Source organism: Camelus ferus, chromosome 23 (genome assembly GCF_009834535.1).
Source record: "Camelus ferus isolate YT-003-E chromosome 23, BCGSAC_Cfer_1.0, whole genome shotgun sequence".
NCBI lineage: Eukaryota > Metazoa > Chordata > Mammalia > Artiodactyla > Camelidae > Camelus > Camelus ferus.
In genome coordinates, this window is record NC_045718.1 from 14,295,935 (window position 1) to 14,318,000 (window position 22,066).

Here is a 22,066-nt window from a genome sequence, read left to right on the forward strand (position 1 = left end):
TTCATAAAACATAAGGCTGAGGTCTAACCCTACTCTAGCCCGTTTTTGAATTTCCCCTTTCCGTTGCTGAATGACTGACTGGTTGACAAGAACATGGAAAGATCAACAGCATTTATTGAATGTCAACTAAATATCAGCCGCTTTCAAATTATGTCATAACCACCACCTTCTGAGACAGGTACTGGATTTGTCCTAGAGTTCGTCTGGTGGCAGAACAGAATCAACTCAAAGAAGCAAAAGTAAAAAGGGGATTTATTAGAAGATTACAGAGAAATAACACATAATTTAGCATCGGGAGTGTCGCCCCGTGCAGACTGTGTCTTTCTCTGGGACTGTGAGCCCCCTCTTCTCTGCTCCCTTGTCCACGTGTGCAGCGCCCATTGTGGTTAACCAGGCAGCAGGCTCGGTCTGCACATCTGTGTGACCTTCCTGCCTAGCTCTCCAAAGTAAATTCACTCAGTTCCTCAGTCCAAATAGCAAGAGCGGCTGCTTTCCAGCTTGGGTCCGATGTCCACCCCTGCTTGAGGGGAGTGTGGATTAATTAAACATACCCACCCAGGCCTGTCCCTTCAACAGGGGCTACAGGTGTGCACAGGTGTTTCTGGAGGGGACACCCGTGACTTTGGGTGGATGCAAACCCGAGTATGCTTTTTACTGCACCAGCCTTGCCCTCAGGACATTGTGAAGATGATGCCCTGTTTGCAGCCCCTAAATAAGACAGCATGAAAAGAATATGAGAACGAATATATACGTGTATACGCATGACTGGGACATTATGCTGTACACCAGAAATTGACACATTGTAACTGACTATACTTCAATTTCAATGGAAAAAAAAAAGAGCTGGGAGTTATCCCAGAATCTGTACATTCAGCTGGGCCTGGAAAAATAAGAATACCATTTTGAGCCCTGCTATATGCCAGGCCTTTTTTTGTACATTACCTTTCATCCTTAACAATGTCTCTCCAACAGTCATTGACTCCAATTTACAGATAAGAAAGCTAATCAGTGGGCTAAGTAGCTTGCCTAGAGGTCCTCCTGCTGGTTAGGGTTGGGCCCATACTTGACCCCGGCCTGTCTGACAGCAAGGCCTTTCTGTTAACCAACACTCACCAAATGAAGACTATTTTACATTGATTCTGCTGGAATGTATATTCCATGAGGGCAAGGTTCCAAGTCTTTTTGTTCACTGGTACATCAGAAGCACCTGGAATGGTACATGGCACATAGTGAGTGCTCAGTAAAAAATCATTGAGTAGATATTGTTTTTTGTTTGTTTGTTTGTTTTGTTTTTTCTTTTTTTAATGGAGGCACTGAGGATTGCACCCAGGACCCCTTGCATGCTAAGCATGTGCTCTACCACTGAGCTACACCCCCCCGCCTTAGATTTTGTTTTATCATCTTCTGTACTCTTGGCTTTCCACAGTCAGAGAAAAAATGGTAATATTCTAACTGTTGGAGAATAGGCCACTGGAATAACTGGGGGAACCCTCTAGGTGTACCTCTGATCCCCACTCACCTCCCACAGCCTACTTTGATGGGAGACATTCAGAACAACCCCTCAACACGGAAGAGTCTAAAGGAAAGTATGGCTCTAGCTGTATTTCTTGTCTTGTACACCTGACCTCAGACACTTAGCCCTGTGAAGGGAGCAGGTGAAAGGAGATTTCTGAAATACTGGAAAATCTACCTGCTAGAACAGGAAATAGGATGCCAAGGTCCTCTATCCCTAGAGAAAAGAATGCTAATTTCCATTGGGTTTTCAGCCCCAGGGCTCAGAGTTTACCAAATCCTGAATCTTTTCCCATGCCTTTCTCTATAGCAGTGCCCTGTGTATTCAATCACCCAGACAGCCTTCTCAATCCCAGATTTGGGAGAGTCAAATGGAACTGGGTTCCAGTCTGCCTTGCCAGCCATGGGACCATGGACAAATTCTCCATGTGACCAGACTCAATTTTCTCTGAAAATGGGTATAATACATTAATAAAGAGTGATATGTGTTCTGAGGGCCTGGCTTATAATAGGTGTTAATTGAATTTATTTTTATTTTTATTTTTTTATTTTTTTAACATTTTTTATTGATTTATAAACATTTTACAATGTATCAAATTCCAGTGTTCACAATTTTTCAGTCATTAATGGACATATACACACTCATTGTCACATTTTTTTCTCTGAGTTGTCATAACATTTTGTGTATATTTCCCTGTGCTATACAGTATAATCTTGTTTATCTATTCTACAATTTTGAAATCCCAGTCTATCCCTTCCCACCCTCCACCCCCTTGGCAACCACAAGTCTGTATTCTCTGTCTATGAGTCTATTTCTGTCCTGTATTTACGCTTTGTTTTTGTTTGTTTGTTTTTGTTTTTGTTTTTTAGATTCCACATATGAGCAATCTCATATGGTATTTTTCTTTCTCTTTCTGGCTTACTTCACTTAGAATGACATTCTCCAGAAGCATCCATGTTGCTGCAAATGGCATTATGTTGTTGGTTTTTATGGCTGAGTAGTATTCCATTGTATAAATATACCACATCTTCTTTATCCAGTCACCTGTTGATGGACATTTAGGCTGTTTCCATGTTTTGGCTATTGTAAATAGTGCTGCTTACGAACATTGGAGGTGTTAATTGAATTTTAATGTTTCCTCTCCCTTCCCTCCAGTTCTCCCTTCCTCCTCCATGGATCCCGGCATGAACCTACCTGTCTGCTCCACTCTCTGCTACCCTTTGGGCTCAGTACATTTATAAAAGGGTCACAGTCCATTGTCTCCCAGTAACTGAAAGGCCCAGAGGCCCTAGCTTCCTGCAACTCTCCACCAAAGGGCTGCGGGGGTTGACCAGGGATCCCCACTGTTTGCACATGGCAGGTTATACCCTCTTGGTGCCAGTTCCAAGACTGTGTTTGATATTTGCACAAGAGTCCTGGCAAAATAAGGCAATGGCAGGTGGAGAGCTGCAGTCACCTCACCTTGTTTCATCCTGCCCTGCAATCCTCCCCCGGGAGATAGATGCTGTAAGAGCCAAATGCTGGGAAATCTCTTGCTGATGCAGGGAGCCAGACCAGGTGACGATGCTCTACTTGCTTGCAGAAGCTGACGCCCAAGGATGTTGTTGCTATTTGGTCACCAGATCATCTACCAGCCTGCCACTGGAAGTGAGCAGGCTACTTGATAAACAGGCAGGAGAGTCTTAGTCTGGGGTCTCCTCCTCTCTGCCCTCTACACACCCGCACAGAACCATTAGCTGCTATGAAGTGGCAGCTTGGCCAAGCTAATGCATGAACCAGAACTTGCCCTCCCAGAGCTGGAAGGGGCCTGGCAGTGAGAGCCTGGGTTCTTGTTCCTGCTTCCTGTGGATGACTTAAGTGCTCCCGGCTCTCTGAGATTCTCCAGCCCCCTCCCAGTTTCTCAGGGATGGCATCCAATGATGGGAGATGCTCTCAGAAGTGAGCACGTGAGCATTAACTGAGTTCGTGGGGGCAGGCCTATAGCAATGTGGGTTAGTTGCCGGGATGCATCAGCTTGTCAGTGGGTCATGGCTATAGCATCAGCCCAGCCCACACAGCCTGTGAGCTACTTGAAGGGAGGAGTGGTGCCTTAGTCATCTGTGTTTAGCACAGTCCGTGGTTCAGGGAATGATCATCAGTAAGCATTGGATGGATGGATGAACAGCTGAATAAAGAAACAAGAATTTTAATTTATTTTCATATGGGGGAGTTAATTTGGTTTACTTATTTATTTTTAGAGGAGGTGCTGGCGATTGAACCCAGGACCTTGTGTATGTTAAGCATGTGCTCTACCGCTAAGCTATACCCTCCTCACCTAAAGAAACAGAACTTTTTAAAATTAGAGTCAAGATCCCAGCAAAGTTTACCTTCTTCCTCCTAGGGTCACCATCCCTGTTCAGCACTTCGTCACCTCATGCTGACTAGTGGCAAAGGCCTCCTAAGTGACACGCAGGTGGTCTAGAGGAACGAGTTCTAGATTAGAAGTTGGGAGACTTGGGATTTTAAACCATTTAAGTTGCTGTATCACTTTGGAGAAATCACTAAATCTAGGCTTCCATTTGTTCATGTATAAAATGAATAGTTTGGCCTAAATATACTTCAGGGACATTTCAACTCCCAAATTCTCTGCCCCCTCCTACCTAAACAACCCTGCAGATTAATTATAGCTGGTTACCAAATTTTTAAAATAAGATTTCCCATAGAAGTCCAAGTTTTCTTGCTTCTCAAAAATCTGAAGCTCTGACAATACTGGCCTACCTTTTTGCCATGGTAACGGTTAGCAGGAGCTAAGTCACTGCTGCCCATTCAGACAAGTGTATGCTTTCCTCCTCCCCCTGCTGCCCAGTGCCCAGCCTGCTTCCACCATGCCTGTGCCTGCCTGGTCCAGGTAGGCATTTGAATTTGCACACCTAGAACAGGGAAGACAAAACCACTCTAAGGGTGGAGGGAAGGGAACCTACGATGGGGTAACAGCCCTCTCTTGTTCAGCTGGGCTTAAGTGGCAGAGACTTGGGGAGGGGGGATCTTCCTGGGAGGTTGGTGACGGGTGTGAAAAGAAATCGTGTGCCAGGAGACTTAGCTTAGGGACTTGGCCTCCAAGAATTGCTAGGCCCCGGAGTGAAGAGGTGGCTCCCCCTTCGTCTGTTTCCTTTTCCTTGGACCCGTGTCTGTTTCCTTTTCCTTGGACCCGTGCTGGGAGTTTGTGAGGTTCCCTGGGGCCACCTCTGTGTAGCTTTATGTGGCCACTGTGGAGGGGCAAGGGAGCCAGGGCAATGGTGACAATTCCCTTTTCACTCCTTTCTGTTGTCCAGCCTCTACTAGTGTTTTTGGCACCAAATAGGTCAGACCATTGGGATAAATACGACATGAGGCAATCCAGGATCCTAGCTATATTCAGATTGGCGAAGTGCACACTCCCCTGTTAACTTGCGCAGCGTATCTCGTGCACCTGTTGCTGTAAACAGCTGCACTGCAGGGCTCCCCGGGGCTGGCCGATGCCAAAGTCCCTTGTCTAACTGGGAGCTACCTCGTGCCCCAGTGTAAGTCAGAGCTGTTTCTCATTCAGCTCCTTAGTCATCCTGCCTGGGCCCTAGGCAACTCCGCTGCTGTTACCCTAAACAGTGGAACATCCCCTACATACCCGCTCACAGAATCTTCTTTCCATAGTTTCTGGTTTGCATACTTTTCTTAAGGGATAAGTAAGATTTCCATCAGTCCAGCGATTACTGTTAACATTCTGGTGTATTCTCTTTTACTCTTTTATATATAAGTGAGTCCATACATTTTTATTTTATTTACTTATTTTTATACTTTTATTCTTGGGCTTTCTTTGAATTGTTGCAGAATTCTTGGGAAGCCTCTAATTAGGAAGTTTTATTTTATTTTATTTTATTTATTACTTTATTTATTTATTTATTTATTACTTTATTTATTTATTACTTTATTACTTTATTTATTTATTTATTTATTTATTTATTTATTTATTTATTTATTTATTTACTTATTTACTTATTTATTTATTTAAATGGAGGTGCTGGGGATTGAACCCAGGACCTCATGCATGCTAAGCATGCACTCTACCACTGAACTATGCCTCCCCTAATCAGTCCGTACATTTTTTTTAAAACAAAATTGGGAATACGTTGAATATCAAATTTCTGATTCAAAAATTTTCCCTATGCAATACTATGTCATGAGCATTCTCCTACATCGTAAGGAATTGGTCATATGTCAGTCACAAGGATGGTCCGTGGAATCCAGTAATAGCAGGCAGCCAGGGTGGGGAAAGGTTGGTGTGGTTTTTGAAAGGAAAAGAAAGATACCGATGCCTGCACCCTTTGCCTTGAAAGTTGAAAGTCTGGTGCCCACCTGGACGGGGCACAGGGTTCTGACCCCGGGATGAAGAGGTCAGAGGGGAGAAAGCTTAGAACCCTTGAGCTGCCTTCCAGGGTTCCTTCCCTCCCTCTGTGTGTCTGGACCCCACAAGAAGGTACAGGCCAACTTGTGTTTGAAGTGAGAGTTAGAAACGGTGGCAAGGTGGCTTTTACGGAGGCTCAGCTGAGGGCCAGGCTTTCTGGAAGAAGATGTGGAACCCCTAAATCAAGCCTCCTATAAACCTGTGAGTGGCAGAGAGGCTGGCTCCTCTGCTGGGTCTCCCAGCCTCTGGTTGGGAAGAACCATGTGGCTTTCCTGCCTTCATTCTCTTAAATGTGAAAGAGGCTGAGCATATTTGTCTTGGGCTATATTTTTAAAGAAAAAACAAACAAAAAAAATCATCCAGGAATAGAACAGGGAGGGGCAGAGAGAAAGGAGTTAGGAGGAGAAAGAGGCTGGTACCACCCGGAAGAAAATTAGCAAATGTAGGGGTGGGGACAAAGACAGGGTCTGGTATATATGATGGAGACAGGGTGCCTGTGCTTTCAGTAGGCGACTCTACACTCCTTAGCAGTTAGGATGCTTTGGAATGACAGCGTGAGATGCCAGCCTCTTAGAGGTTGCACCAACCAGCTCTTATAAATCCGAGAGTGACAAAGAGTCTTGGTGACCTCCGTGACAGATATAAACTTGTCCAAAGAATGCTGGCTCATGTTCAGTGCAGACTTAAGGGCTGGGACGTGAAGTCTTGGGTTCACCCGTGAGCTGCTACTACTTCCCTGTGTGACTCTGGGGAAGCTTTCCACCACTCTGCCTGTACTCTGCCCCTGGGCCACAGGGCGGTTTCAGCCCTGTACCTTCCTCATTCCTAGGCCATCTTAGGGAGATGCTTTGGGTTTCCATTATGAAGCTAGAGGAATCTTCATTATTCTAGTGGTTACTCCAGAACCTCCTGCCATAACACAGGAAGATAATAAACTGGGTGTTATCCTTGCATGTGTCACCTAACTGCTAAGCTTCAGCCTTTTTAGCCTCCTTAAAATATCAAGTAATATAATTCTGAGTGCCTTACAGGGTTATCACAAGAATCACATGAGATAATGGATGCGAAAGTGCATTGTACAACACAGAGTGCCTACAAACATATAGATTACAATTTATGAAGATTCTTGAATGGGGAAGCCTCTCCTCACTCATTTGAACCCTCTTTCTTGGGTAGGGTAGGTTCTCCATGCTATAGGAGGAGGATGAATCCCAGCACCCGTGAATGACTTGCTTAAAGTGGATGAAAACGCTGGGACTCTTGAGGCGTTAGAAGAGCCCCCTTATAATTGAGTTCCACTCTTGATCATGCCACTAGCTAGCAGCGTGACCTTGAGCAAGTCCCTTTTCCTCTGAACCTCAGTTTCCTCATTTCTCCTTCGTTTGAGGATTGTTATTAGCTAATCTGGGGTGAGAGTGTGGAATCTAAATCGTTTTGAAAAGTTAAAGCACTGGACATGTGTGAAGATTAGAGCTCAGAGGTGCTCCAGTGGACCTTGAGATGAGCCAGTGTTTAAGACTAGAAGTCCTAGAATCCCATTATACCAGAACTAGAAGGGGCCGTAAGTCAACTCCCGCAATTTTACAGACCAGAAAAATTGAGTCCCAGGAATCCACATGGTCCCGCCTTGTACTCCGACCAGGTCACACTCCACTCTCTCCTCTAGGGCTCAGGTTCCCCACGTATGTAGGAGGGGGGGGGCCCAATTTACCTCTCCGGCATCCCAGCGCTGCTGAGTGAGGACTAATGAGATCATTCATTCTGTCTGCACTGTAATGTCCTGTGTTAAAGCCTCAGATTTGCCACAGCCTTCTCTTCCGCGGGGATGTAAAGTGTCTTTCATGCTTGACATCTCAGAAATCACCCCAGTTTTTGTCCGTGTCCTCTGACATGCACTCGCTGATAATCAACATTCAAGACGCGTGCGTGCCAGGCAAAGTGGGGAGCTGGGGCTGTGCCAGGGGCCACGGCGGCGCAGGGACGGGGCTCTCCGGAGGAAACTGCGGAGAAGCCGGCTGAGCCATGGAAACCACGGGGTGTAGCGCTCGGGGTGTTCGGGAGGCCAGGTGAAGGGCGGGGGTGAGAACTGGAAGGGTTCCCGCAGCCTCCCGGGGCTGAAGGGTGGAGATGCCTCCCCGGGGTGTGGCGCGGCGAGGACGAGGGTCCTAGGGGAGGAACGGGGGGGCTGCCTGGCCTGCCGGGCACTGATGAGTCACTGCCCGCCCCGTGAACAATCGCGGGCTGCAGGGTGGAGCCGCCCCCATCTTCTCCGGGCTTTGCTGCGGAGGAGCCAGACTTGGAAAAAAGGGCTGCGGCATTTATGGCCCCAGTGCTCTCAGGGCCCCGGGGGCAGGGGCCGGGCCGCGCTGGGAGCCGAGCTGCCCGGACGCGTCGGAACCTGGCCGGCCCCGGGCGAGGGCGAGGGCCAGGGTGAGGCGGTCGCGGAGCCGGGCGGCCCGCCTAGCGGAAGGGGAGGCCCGGGAGCCACGGAGAGCCGCCACCCCGGGGCCCCGCCCGCCCTCCCACGGGGCAGAGGCGGTGGGCAGCGGGGCGGGGGGCCATCGCCGGGGCCCTCGTGCCGGCTGGAGGCTCGGGCAGCTCAGCTCTGGCCTTCGGAGCCCAAAGCCTAGAGCTCCCTGTCTGAGTGGGGTTGGTGGCAGCAAGAGGAACCAGGAAGTCTCAGCGGAACGGGGTTAGGATTCTGTTCTCCCCGATTTGTTTTACTTTGGATCCAAGAGGAAACTGGCGCTTAGCCGTATGCCCCCAGGTGCTAACTGCGAGTCTCCCTTCCTTGAATGCATCTCCCTACCTTTCCCCACCCAAAGCGGGGGACAGGGTTGCTGCTGACTTCTCCCCCCGCCTTCCTTCTGTGCTGCTCTCCACTTCTGGCTCTCTGGTCCCTGGAGGAATAACGCAGATTGGCCCCTCTGCCCTGCTTCCCTTTACTCCCACCTCTACCTGCCCCGCCGCTCCAACCAGAAAATCAGAATGTCTAAGTTGGTTGTTGCGTTCTTATTAATATGGTCACATGCAGTGTATTGAGGACGTTGCTAAATGGCGATTTTCAACCATGAAATTGACAATAAGAGTTCTCATTTAAGAGTCTTGCTAACTTTTGGTGGATCCATGACTATCTTTGATCATGCAGATCGAAAAATGTTGCTGGCAGAAATAGTGGAAACCTGTTTTTCTTTCTTCTCTTCTTTTCTTTCTTCTCCTCTCTCTTATCTTTAGCTCTGTCTTTTTCTTTTATTTCTCAAGTGTACAAATTGGATGAATCAAAATCCATGGTTCATGATACATTTTCTTCACTGGTTTATGTGCCTCTCTCTTTTGCTACTTATTTATTTAAGTTATTTATGTATTTTAATAGCCTGATGAAGACACCTGAACTCACCACTCAATCCAAAAAAGGAGATCACTACCATATTTTGCATCCACCTATAAGCCCTTTCTAGCCTGTCACCTCACCTTATCACCCATCCCAACCAGTATATGGAATTTTGTGTTTACCATTCTTTTGATAAACATATGGATGTCTAAACAAATATATTCTTTAATCTTGCTTTACAGTCTTTGTTAAACGTACATACTGTGTACAGCCTTCTGGGGCTTGCTTATTTTCATTCAATATTATAATACTAAGATTTATCCCTATTGAGTGTAGCTGTGGTTCGTTCATTTTTCACCGCTGTATAATGTTCCATTAGTGAAGATATCACTCTTTTTCACCATAATGAAGAGTATTGCCATAAACTTTCCTGTTCATGTTTCCTGTGCAAGTCTCTCCTAGATAAAAATCTCAGACGGGAATTACTAGGTTTTGGCCTATGAATGTTCAATTTTACAATATAATGACAGATTGTTTCCCAGTATGGTTGTAGTGGTTTTGCCCCTACCAGTAAAGTGTAAGAGATGCTGTTGGTCCATGTCCTGTCAAATACCTGGTATCATCAGACTTTTAAATTTTTGCCAGCTGAATGATGTGAATAGTATCTCTTAATAGTCTTGATTTGCATTCCCTTGATTTGAACAGCAGAAATAACACTTCACAGATCAGACCCATAAAAATTGCAGACATTGGAGTTATTGAATGTAGACAAAATTTAAATATATTTTAATATATTAAAAGAAATAGTAGGATATTGAAAGAATGATGCAGGGATAGAAAACTCAGTTAACCAGGTAGATATCCAAAGAGAGCTTCTGAAAATGAAAAAAATACAATGAAGGAGGTGGGGATGGGTAGTGCTCAGTGGTAGAGCACATGCTTAGCATGCAAAAGGTCCTGACTTCAATTCCTGGTACATCCATTAAAAAAAAATACAATAAAGGAAATTAAAATTTCAATGAATAGGTTAAAACAGTATCTTGCGGCTGAAGATAAAAGTAATAAGTTGTAAAATATTTCTGAGAAAATTATATAGAAGATGGAAGAGATGAAAATGGAAAGTGTGGAAGAGGTACAGAGGCATAGAAAATAAAGCAGACATTGGCAGTTTTTTTTCTGTAAAGGGCCAGATAGTAAATATTTTAGGCTTTGTGGCCGATATGGTCTCTGTCATCATTTCTCAGCTCTTATTGTAACATGAAAGCAGCCATAGACAGTATATAAATGAATGGGCATGGCTGTGTGCCAATAAAACTTTATTTATAAAAACAGGCAGCATGCCAGATTTGGCCCAGGTTGTATAATTTGCCCACCCCTGGAAAAGAATAAAAAGATCCCAATATATTCTTAATTAATGCTCCAGAAGGAGATAATAGAGAGGAGTATGACAGTGTTTGAAGAAGCAATGGTCAAGAATTGATGAAGTATGATTATAATATTTGTGAGGCCTAATGAATCCCAAGGGGGATAAATAAGATTCAGCATTAGACACACAATGATGGAACTATAAAACACCAGAGATAAGTAGTTTTAAAGTAACCCGAAAGATAAGTTACCTTCAAGGGAATGACAGTTAGACTGACAACAGATTTTTCAGCCTCAACAATAAAAGCCAGAAGATAGTGGAATAATATCTTCCAAGCACTGAAGCAAACAACTGCTGACACAGAATTCTGTCATCAGTGAATGTCCAAGAATGAGGACAAAATAAGGCCCTTTGCAGACAAAAACAGATTTCTACGAAGAGGTCTTCTTCCACCAAAGCAACATCTAAGGGAAATAGTTCAAGAAGAAAAATTACCCAAAAGGAAGATTCAAGAAGGAATGATGAGCAAAGGAAATTGTAAACATGGTGCTAAATCCAAATATGGATCACAAAGAAAATAAAGACAGAAGTGTTTAGTCTATGACAGTGAAAAGAAGCTATAGTTTAAATCCCCAGGAATGATAGCATAAAAATTGGGAGATAGGGTGGAGGTTAAGTCTTCTAAGATCCTAGTATTGTTTGGGAAGAGGTTAGAGATATTGATTATCAGAAGTCTTCAAGTTCAATATACAAGCTAGAATTCTTAAGATTTCTAGGCTAACCCTAAAAAACTAGGAATAATGTAACTTCCAAACAAGTGGAGGAGAAGACAATGGAAAGAAAGAAAAGAATGAAGACAACAGGAAATATGACAGTTAAAAAAGGTAAAGGCCCTGATATGGAAGAAAATAATAACCATGACCATTTCTTGAGTAGCTGCCATGTTAGTCACTCTGAATCATTCATCTTCACAATGTCGTGTAATATACGTAAGAGTGCCAGACACAAAGTAGGCATTAAAATTTATAGTTTCTGTTACTGTGTCTCTGTGCTTAAAACAAGATCTGGAACTTAGTAAGCACTCATTGATTGAAGAATGAATTAAATGAGAATGAGTACTGATTCCTGTCTAAAGATAAGCAAACTAAGGTTCTGAGAAACTGCATGATAAAAGGAAAAGACTCAGACAGCATGAGAATGAAACTTGCCTCTTCTAGTTAGAAACTGTGGTTTTGAGCAGAGATGCCCCTCAGTTTTCATATCTGTAAAAAGAAGTCAAACAGTGCTTGACACATAATAATGCTTATTAAACGCCAGAAGCTTACTAAATGATGGATGCTATTGGTGAGAAATTGGTGCAAAGTCACAGAGCTTGGATTCCAATCCAGCTATTTGGAATTCAACCGCAGCTACTTTCCCCTCTACCATGGGTCCCCTTTCCCTCTCATATAATTATATACAGCTGAGAGCATGAGCTTTGGAGTCAGGCAGACCTGGGTTCATGGCCTGGCTTGACCACTAGTTCACTGTAAGACTTTGGTCCTCAATTTCTTCAACTGTTGAAAGGGGATAACAACAGCTATTAAAAAAAGGTGATTGTAAGATTGTGAGAAGGCATGCCAATCACTTTGGTGGTAAAGACCACAAGTTAGGTCCCAGTTTACTATAAGAGAGAGTAAGAACTAACGAGTAGTGCCAAAGCAACAATGAAGAGAAAGAATGAAGCTGGAGGACTAACCCTCCCAGACTTCAGACAGTACTACAGAGCTACAGTAATCAAAACAGGAAGGCACTGGCACAAAAACAGCCATATGGATCAACTGAACAGAATAGAGAGCCCAGAAATAAACCTACAGGCCTACGGTCAATTAATCTTTGACAAAGGAGGCAAGAATACACAATGGAAAGAAGACAATGTCTTCAGCAAGTAGCGCTCGGAAAACTGGACAGCCCCACGTAAATCAATGAAGTTAGAACACTTCCTCACAACATACACAAAAATAAACTCAAAATGATTTAAAGACTTAAATATAAGTCAAGACACTATAAACCTCCTAGAAGAAAACATAGGCAAAACATTCTCTGACATAAATCTTAGCAATGTTCTCCTAGGGCAGTCTACTCAGGTAATAGAAATAAAAGCAAAAATAAACAAATAGGACCTAATTAAACTTATAAGCATTTGCACAGCAAAGGAAACCATAAGCAAAACAAAACAACAACCTATGAAATGGGAGAAAATATTTGCAAATGATGCAGCTGACAAAGGGTTAATTTCCAGAATAGATAGAGTTCATACAACTCTCAATAACAAAAAAAACCCCCAAACAACCCAATCCAAAAATGGGCAGAAGACCTAAACAAGCAGTTCTCCAGTGAAGACATACAGATGGCCAACAGGCACATGAAAAAATACTCAATATTGCTGATTATCAGAGAAATGCAAGTCAAAACTACAATGAGGTATCACCTCACACCAGTCAGAATGGCCATCACCAAAGAGTCCACAAACGTAAGTGTTGGAGAAGATGTGGAGAAAAGGGAACCCTCCTACACTGTTGGTGGGAATGTAGTGTGGTGAAGCCAATATGGAAAATATATGGAGATTCCTCAAAAAGACTCAAAATAGATTTACCATATGATCCAGCAATCCCACTCCTGGGCATATATTCAGAGGGAACTTTACTTCGAAAAGATACCTTCACCCCAGTGTTCATAGCAGCACTATATACAATAGCTAAGACATGGAAGCAACCTAAATGTCCATCGACACAGGACTGGATAAAGTTGTGGTATATTTATACAGTGGAAGACTACTTGGCTATAAAAAATAAAATAAAATAATGCCATTTACAGCAACATTGGATGGACCTGGAGATCGTCATTCTAAGTGAAGTAAGCCAGAAAAAGAAAAATACCATATGACATCACTCGTATGTGGAATCTGAAAAAAAAAGAAAAGAAAAAAGAGGACACTAATGAACTCGTCTACAAAACAGAAACAAACTCACAGGCATAGTAAACAAACTTATGGTTACCAGAGGAAAGGGGGTGGGAAGGGATAAATTTGGCAGTTTGAGATTTGCAAATAAATGGTAACCACTATATATAAAAACAGATAAAAACCAAACTTCTGTAGAGCACAAGGAACTGTATTCAATGTCTTGTAATAACCTTTAATGAAAAAGAATTTGAAAATGAATATATGTGTGTGTGCATATATATATATATATATGCATGACTGGGACATTATGCTGTACACCAGAAATCGATACTTTGTAACTGACTATATTTCAATTGAATAAAAAAAAAAAAAACAGAGCTAATGAGCAGGCTCTTAGGAAGCAGTGAGAAGAGAACGGTTTCTAATATTGGAAAAGAAATTAGTCTGGATGACCTTAAATCCTTTCCCACCGTAAGGTGTTCATTTCTTCCTTACGCAGAAGCAAGGGAAATACTATAATACTTCTCCACTCACCTTCTGACTGGTGAGCAGTTTCCTAGTGATTCCAGAACCCAGTAGTTGAAATGGGCTGATTGATAGCATTAAATCATAATCACAATAATTATGTTTGAGTGCTCACTGCATGGCAGCACTGTGTGCTTTTCATGGATTATTTAATTATCTCAAAATCTCATGAAAAATTTTAAATAGAGTTACCAAAACAGAAGAGCAGAGACATTAACTTTCCCAAGGTCAAACAGGTAGTTACGGTGGATCTGGGATTTGGGTCCGTCTGGCCACAGAGCCAGCACTCTTGATCAGTGCCCTATATTTTCAAGGCGACTCGTCCCTGAGGAAAAAAGCCCCCGTTCCCCCTTCAGGACAATATTGTTTAAAAAGTGTGGCCTTTGTCAAACTTGGGTTTGGATTCTGACTCTGCTTTACTCTATGGTCCTAGACAAGGTATTTCCTAGTTTCCTTCTCTATAAAATGGGGGTGATGGTATCTATTTCCCAAGTTTGTTGGGAGGATCAACTGAGATCATACATAATAAAGTGCTCAGAAAGACTGGAGACCACGTTTCCATCGTCCATCAGGCTGTCCTCAGCAGACGCCCGTGGGCTCTAAGCTGATGATGGGGTGACTTTGGGAGAGTGAGTAAATGAAAGCTGACTTTTTCCTCTGTTCCTTGAAAAGATGACTTGTCCATTGCCCTCAGTGCCCTTCTATCCCCCTCAACCCCACGCGCACACACAGACATACAGAACATGGTATTCAGAAAGCCCAGTCTGTTTCCCCTCCCCTTGGCCTTGCCTCTCAGCCTTGCCAGGTCACCTGTTGAGTTGTTTGATGTTGTGCCAGGCCCTCCGTGGGCTCTCAGCCCTGGGCATGTCTGAGATCACTGACCTCTGCGCCACTGGGCCTCCACCTCCGCCAGCAAGATGGGGCTGAGCTCCTGGTGACAGCCGCAGATGGCAGCTGGGTTCCACAGTCCTGAGCTGGGCTCTGTTCTCCCCTTCTCACTTGTCTGTGCCAGCACTATTCCATTGGCTTTCCCATCTTCTTCATAAAAAAAAAATACATATATATATATATAGTTAAAATACACAAAACGTTAACATGTATCCTTTAAACCATTTTTAAGTGTACAGTTCAGTGGCATTATTATGTTCACATTGTTGTGCTCTCCATTTCCAGAACTTTTTCATCATCCCCAATGGAAACTTAGCCCATCAGACCATAACCCCCATACACTTCCCGCCACCCCAACAAGCCCAGGCAACCTTTACGCTACTTCCAGTCTCTGATTTTGTGCCTGGAGTTCTTCATATAAGTGGAATCACACAATACTTGTGTTTTTGCTTCTGGCTTCTTTCATTTAGCATAATGTTTTCAAGGTTCATCCACGTTGTGGCATGTGTCAGAATTTCATCCCTTTTCAAGGTGGGATAGTATTTCATTGCGTGGATATGTGACATTTTGCTGATCCATTCATTTGTTGATGAATGCTCTCTTTTCTTTAATCAGACTTCTTTGGGCCTATGGTAATTTGCAATAATATAGAGAGAACAGTCTACTGTTTCCTTTGCAGCAGGACACGAGGGAGGGTTGCTGTCCAGAACGTGGGGGAAGGCGCAGCCGAGTGTGCTGTTTGTAAACTCTGCTCTTCTGCCTCTTCTGGGATTTCACCCTTCCAGGGGTCTCTCTTCCCAATAGATACTTACTGTGCGTGACGTCACCCGAACCCAGAAACGCTAGTGGGAGAGGACAGAAGGGATTATCTGGGGCTACAAGCTTGCCTTTGCCTGCCCTGCGGGTTCAGAGTTTACTGTTGCCCCAGGGGTGCTCTGTTCTCCCTGCTGTAGGCGCAGGGTCCAGAGACTCCATCCAGAGCAGCTTTTGTTTTCCTGTTTGTGTCTTTGAGATTTTGTTTGTATGTTTCTGTTTTGTATATTTCTTCTCATCAGTTGCTGTCATTTCTGGTCTCGTGCTTGGCACTTCAGGATGAACTATACTGTAATCATAGGGTTTCCTAACAGAGACGTGTCCTGTCTTCTTTATTTAGACTTCTGTGTCTGGGCGTTCCCTTAGGGAAGGACTCTCTTTCTCTGAATCTTCCTCCACCCCTTTTTTTCCCCTCCCTTCTCAGCTTCTCTCCCTTTTACACCCCCTCAATGCACCAGAGCTTCTGAGCCTCTATCTGGACCACAGTCTCTACTCTCAAGGTATCCACGGCTAAGACGATGACACACACCGTCAGCACACACACTCCCAGCGTGTCTCACGGTTACCTCTCAGAGGATGTAGGCGAACCTGCACTAACCCCCTGAGCTCATCAGACAGGAATCCCCCGTGAAATTACCTGCTTTACACAGCCTGCTCTTTCATTCTCTCGCTCCTATTTGTCTCCGCTTTCTTTATGGGAACTTGTAGCATGTAGGATGCCTGTTCTTCTAGGCCCTTCCCTGGGGTTGCATGGCCTTCACTGAGTCATGTCGCCTTTCAGACCACGTGTCACACAGTCTGTGGAAGGAAATAGTATCATCGGCCCTGTTTATCTTCAAAGGCTGTCTCAAAGATCACACGTCGAAGTGCTCTGAAACTGAGGCAGTGCCCGGATGGGAGTTCTTACCACAGTCTTCTTGGACTCTCGTGAACTTGTCTGCCTTTCTCCTCAGTTTTCCTGATGTCCTGATGCCCCTTCAAAGAGCACCTCAGGCAGGCAGATTTCCCCAGATGTAGCTGCGAAAATTGGAGACGCTGGGATGTCCATGAATGGGAAGAACCAGCGTCTTCCTGGTGCAGGGAGCCAGGTCCAGATCCAGTACTGGGAAGTGTAGAAACAAGGTGGCCAGAGGCCCTGGGAACCTCAGGCAGAGGGCAGCCTTGATTGCCTCTCTTTGCAACAGCTTCTTTTTGTTTTGGGGAGAAGTAATTAGGTTTATTTATTTACTCATTTCTTTTAATGGAGGTACTAGGGGATTGAACCCAGGGCCTCATGCATGCTAAGCACGCACTGTACCACTGAGCTATTGCAACAGCTTCTTAATGCAGTTGATCTCCATCCAAAGGCAAAAGAACATTCCTTCCATATGAGGCGGGTTACTCTCATTATCTCCTTTTTTCAGGTGAGGAAATTGAGGCCTAGGAAGAACGGACCTGGAGGAGGGTGTGCTGAGGGGAAGGCAAGCCTAGTGCTACTTACTTGGGAAGAACTGTCAAGGGTGAGCCTATGAGCCGTGAGGGGCAGGAGCCCGGCCAGCAGTGGGCAGACCCGCCCCCAGGCAGAGCTCCAGCCTGGGCCTGGACCCCCCGGGCTGGCTGCTTCTGGTGCATCCTCTGCTCAGAATAGGTTCACTTCTGGCTTTCTTCCTTTGCTGTTTCTTAGGGTCTCATGACCCAAGGCAGTGTGCCAGGCTGACAGTTAAGTGCAACGGCTGGCCCTTCAGGCCCCCTTGTTAAAGACGTTAGCAAGATGCCCCCTTCAGATGAACACAGCCCACGGGTGCGTAGCCTACCGGCAAAACTTAACGTGTTTCATCTCCCAGTCCCCTCCTTACCATGTGCTCACGTTCAGGGCACACCCTGCACACCTGTATGTAGAGCTCTGGAAAGACCTGAGAAAGCTCCCCGTTGCTCAGGATGTGGGCTGAGCCCAGAGTTAGGGATGTGGGGGTGCAATGAGCTCTCCCCGGCAGTTGCTTGATGCTCCTGGCTGGCTGCAGGGCAGACCCTGGGGGTATCGGGTACACACAGGTGCATGGGTAAGGGAGGTATTTCCGCCCTTCATTTGACGCATAGTACAGATTTCTTTGTATCACCTGCCTCCTCCTGTGTCCTGCTTTCCCATCTGGATTACTGTGTAGCGTTTTTGTCCCAGTGCCTAGCAGTGTTTGATTCATGGATGCTTCTATAAAATGAAGGTGTTTGTATTGGGCTTTCCGCAAAGTTCCCTGCGGGGCTGTGACTCTGAGATTCTATGAGATGTTTGATATCGTTGGTAGGAAAAGGAGAGGTTCTGCTCCTTGGAAAGGCCAGGAACTTACTGGCGAGTGCATAACGAGTGATGAAATTGTGATTCGGTCTGGCCTGCCTCCTAGCCTTGTGGCCAGTCAACCCCTGGCCTCTCTCTGCTTTGAGAAGGTAGCAGGGCGGCCGTGGTGCTTCACCTACAAAGGTGCTGCTTCTGGGCAGAGTGGAGTCCTGAGGAGCTCTGTGTCCTTTCCATGTCTCCAGTGTGAGTCAAGCTGGCAGCAGCTCTAGAAGGGGCACCCAGGGGGCTCTTGTACAGTGCAGAGGGCTGCCCGTGAGCGGGAGAGGGAATTCCTTGGCCAGGTGGCCCCATTCAGCCGGCTGCTCCTGCTGGAAAGACATGCAGCGTTTTGGCACTTGGCACTGTTCTGCCCCATCTGGCTCCTTTGGAACGAGAGTGAAAGAGCCCTGAGCAGGGCACCTGGGAAGGCAGAAGGATGATGCCAACGCAGGGCGTGGGCAGTGGGGGGGGCCTCAGTTCTGGGGAGCAGCAGCTCTGCGCGCCACTGCTGGTGAGTGGGCTCACCTGTCCTCTTGCAGACAAAACTCAGAGACTGGAGGTCCTTGCCTTTCCCAAAGCAGCTCAAGTTCAGCCTCTGTTCTCCCTGCCTCCTGGGTTAGGTTGGCTGCACGTTTGACATAGAAGCGAGGTTGCTCGTGTTCTTGTTTAAGTCCTAGGTTTATCTCCTCCCCTGTGCAGTCCCTTGTCACCCCAGCCTAGCCCCGGGATGGATGGGACTCTCCAAGACTGTCCATTTTCTTTCCCCTGTAACCTTCTATAAACTTCTCTTCACTTTACCCCCTCTTGTCTTGACTCTCGAAACTCTTCCCATCGGAAGAAAAAGGCAGTTCACCCCCTACCCCTCTTTAGGGCCACACCTCTGTTTGTTCTCTTGGAAACCATGGCAACGTGGCCTAAGAGGCCACTTCTGCCACCTTGGAAGTTAATGTTCCAAAACCTTGTACTCACAGCTGCAAGCTCTCAAGCACTTTTTTTTTTCCAAAAGGGGCCAAGAGCCTCTGAATTTTCAGATCTGCTGAAAGTAGAAAGTCTCCAACCAACCAACCCCTATGTAATCCTTCTGCAAGCAGGTTAGGAGTGGGAGCCACGTGCTCTGTGGGACCTGGAGCAGGACCACGGGCACTGTTAGCTGGGCGTCCTGGGGAGCGTTCTGGAGTGTGGTCTACACTGAGATTTCTTCTTTTCCTTCTCACAATTATTCCGTGACTAAGCAGACCAGTGCTGGAGGTGGTTATCTTTCTGCTTTCTGGTTTTCCTTCTCCTTGACGTCTTTGCACTCCTTGCTCCGATGCTACCTTTTAAAGCCCCGAGTCGGGAGTCGGGGAGCGGTGATGATTAAGTGCAGGAGCCCGGCAGAAGAATTCCACAGCCTTAGACGGCAAAGTTTCCAGAGCCTCAAGGCCATGGGACTTCCCCCACAAAGGAGTCCTCTTTCTTGAGTTGGCTGTTGCAGGAGGGAGGGGAGAGAGCAGGCTGGCGTGTCCTCAGCTTCTCTTTGGACTTGGCTGCTTGCAGAGGGAGGGTTCAGTGACTGAAGCCCTGAAGGGAAGGAACTGATGCCTGCCCCACCCCCCCAAACTGCAAAGGATTGTTCTCTGGTGAGGGCGATCTGACTGCTTGGGAACAGCTGGCCAGGGCTTGTGAGCCTGGGGAAACTGGGACAAGAGCACGCTTGCAAACCTTTGCCGAAGCAGATGCTAGGCAAACAGTGTGAGGTGCCTGCGAACGTCTGGCTCTGCTGGGTTCTGATGCCTTTTGTGACACCTCCTCTGGTCCCCTCTGCGAATCCTTGAGTACTTGCGTAGTGGTGGGGAGAGCTTAGAAGAAGGCAGCCATGTCACCAGGGAGTTAGTTGGAGGTGAGCCTCCATCTGTCTATCCCCAGCCCTAGTTTTGCAGGCTCAGAGTGGAATTCAGGGGGGACAGTGGAGCCACCTTGCAGCTTGTAGTTGGGGACGACTCCCTTATCACGTTCCGGTCTGAATTTTCAGCTTCGGGGGGCAGCGCTGAAAGGAGCCGGAGTCAGACTGTAGCCCAGGGGTCTTTTTACCACTCTGTCTAATCTCCCAGCCTTTTCCTCCCTCAGGCCACTTCCCTGTTTATGCCAGACTGGGGACTTGGCTGAGCATACTAAATCCCGGTGTTTGTAATCCATAGCAGTAGTCTTACATCCTTCCTCTCCCCCCATCTCTGTTAGGGCCCCTCACTTCTCAGTCCTCAGTGTCTGCCTCTGCTTCAGGCATAGTTAGATACTCCATATGTGGCTTGGCCAGGCAAGCTCCAGATGGATTTGGGAGAATTCAGATTGGTTCTCAGAGTTCATCCTGTGTGACCCATCATCCGTGACCCCAGTGACATGGATTGGCCCTGTGTTGGTGCAGGCTGTGGCTGCCCCACAAGTGCCCGGTTTGCTTCTCAGCACTTCATACCCTTCACTGTCTGAGCCAGTGTGAGCTAGACAGGGCCGACTGTGTCAGAAGTTACCGAGGTGGGGGGAACAGAATTCTGTCCAATTAGGTTGTCCCTGGAGATGTGACAAAGAGAATGAGACAGGTTTTGAGATTGAGATAGATAAATAGATAGACAGACAGACAGACAGACAGGTAGATAGATTGTGGGGGTGAGAGGAAGAGAGAGAAAGAAGGAGGCAAGAAGAGAGGGAGAGATGGGGAAAGGGATATACATAGATAAGAACAAGCAGAAGCTTGGAGATGAGGCACACAGGGAAAAATGAGGAGGTGGAAAGAGATTAGGTACTAGGTATTTTTCCCATGATTGCTGGCAGCTCAGTACTTCAGAAATAAACCAGAAAACATCCTTTTTTTTGTCACTTCCTACAGACCTCCCTCCCTCCCAGCTCCACCAGCATCACCGTGGTCCTCCTCCCAGGTTTTTCGTTGGAGGTACAGAAGTGATGTTTAAGATGCTATGAGTGGGAGTTTAGAATCGAATGAGCATTAGGAGAGCTTAGATTCTTTATGTTTACCTTTGCTTCTCCCTAGAGAGGGGATGATTCCTGCCATGATGGCTGGTCTCCCTTCTGTCTGCACGAAAAGCCCTGGGACTGTGTCCTGGAGCACAGGGGTGATGTGCCTGCAATCCACTCAGCCCACCAATGTCATAGCCCCAAGAGGAAGGAGTGCTGGGGATGTGGTTCTGGGGACTACAAGCTGCAAGGTGGCGCCACTGTCCCTCCTGAACTCAGATGACTGATTCTCTGGAGACAGGGGTCCCTTCTGGGCCTCCTCTCCTTCTCCTTCTCTTAGAAACGAAAGCACCCAGCCCAGAGAAGTGTGGTTCATTCATCAGTTGCACACGTGAGGTCCGGCACGGGGGCAGACGAGCCGGGGAGAGGTGATACGTGCTTTCTGCTCACTCAGGAGAATACATGGTACCTTCCGCTCCCTCTCCCCTGAGACGTCCATAAACAACGACCAGCTGGGGCTGAGTCACCTCTTCACCTGCCCTTTGTCTCTTTCAACAATGGGTCCTGTGTCCGTCACCACGGATCTGAGCCCTTTTGAATAGATGCTCCTTCTAGCCCATGATTTTTGGAAGCGTACTACTTACTTACAACCTGCCTTGGCGGTTCTGAGATGTGTCTGCTTCTCTTTGTCTTTCTACATATTCCCAAGTAATGGCCACTCAGCCTGAGTAAACACCGTGAGATTTAGGAACGGAAGCACTGGGGTCGCCCGCACTAGCTTGCACGGTGCCTTTCTCTCTGCCTACTCGTGGCAGCCCAGGGCAGCAGTGCAGGGCGGCAGTCCAGGGCGGTGTTGAACCCTTTCCCGCCTCCCCTCTTCTCCCTTCCCACCCTGCAGGAACGATGGGATGCTGATGACAGTCGGTCTGACAAGCCTAGAAACCATGCCTGCTCTGCTCTTTTGACCTCAAGGTGCTGCCAAGGCTGATTTCTGTCCCAAGTTCTGATTTTCCCA

General features: G+C 46.3%; 1 protein-coding gene and 1 long non-coding RNA gene across 6 annotated transcripts in view; one reads left to right on the plus strand and one right to left on the minus strand.

Moving 5' to 3' along the window:
• Nucleotides 1–22,066, plus strand: part of ATP2B4 (ATPase plasma membrane Ca2+ transporting 4) — a 95,273-nt gene that overhangs the window by 10,596 nt on the left and 62,611 nt on the right. The window lies entirely within an intron of this gene.
• Nucleotides 14,846–17,474, minus strand: LOC116659299. The gene is made up of 2 exons (XR_004314621.1): nucleotides 16,435–17,474; nucleotides 14,846–15,131 (listed from the first exon to the last, which is right to left on the minus strand). It is a non-coding gene; the product is annotated as an uncharacterized LOC116659299 (long non-coding RNA).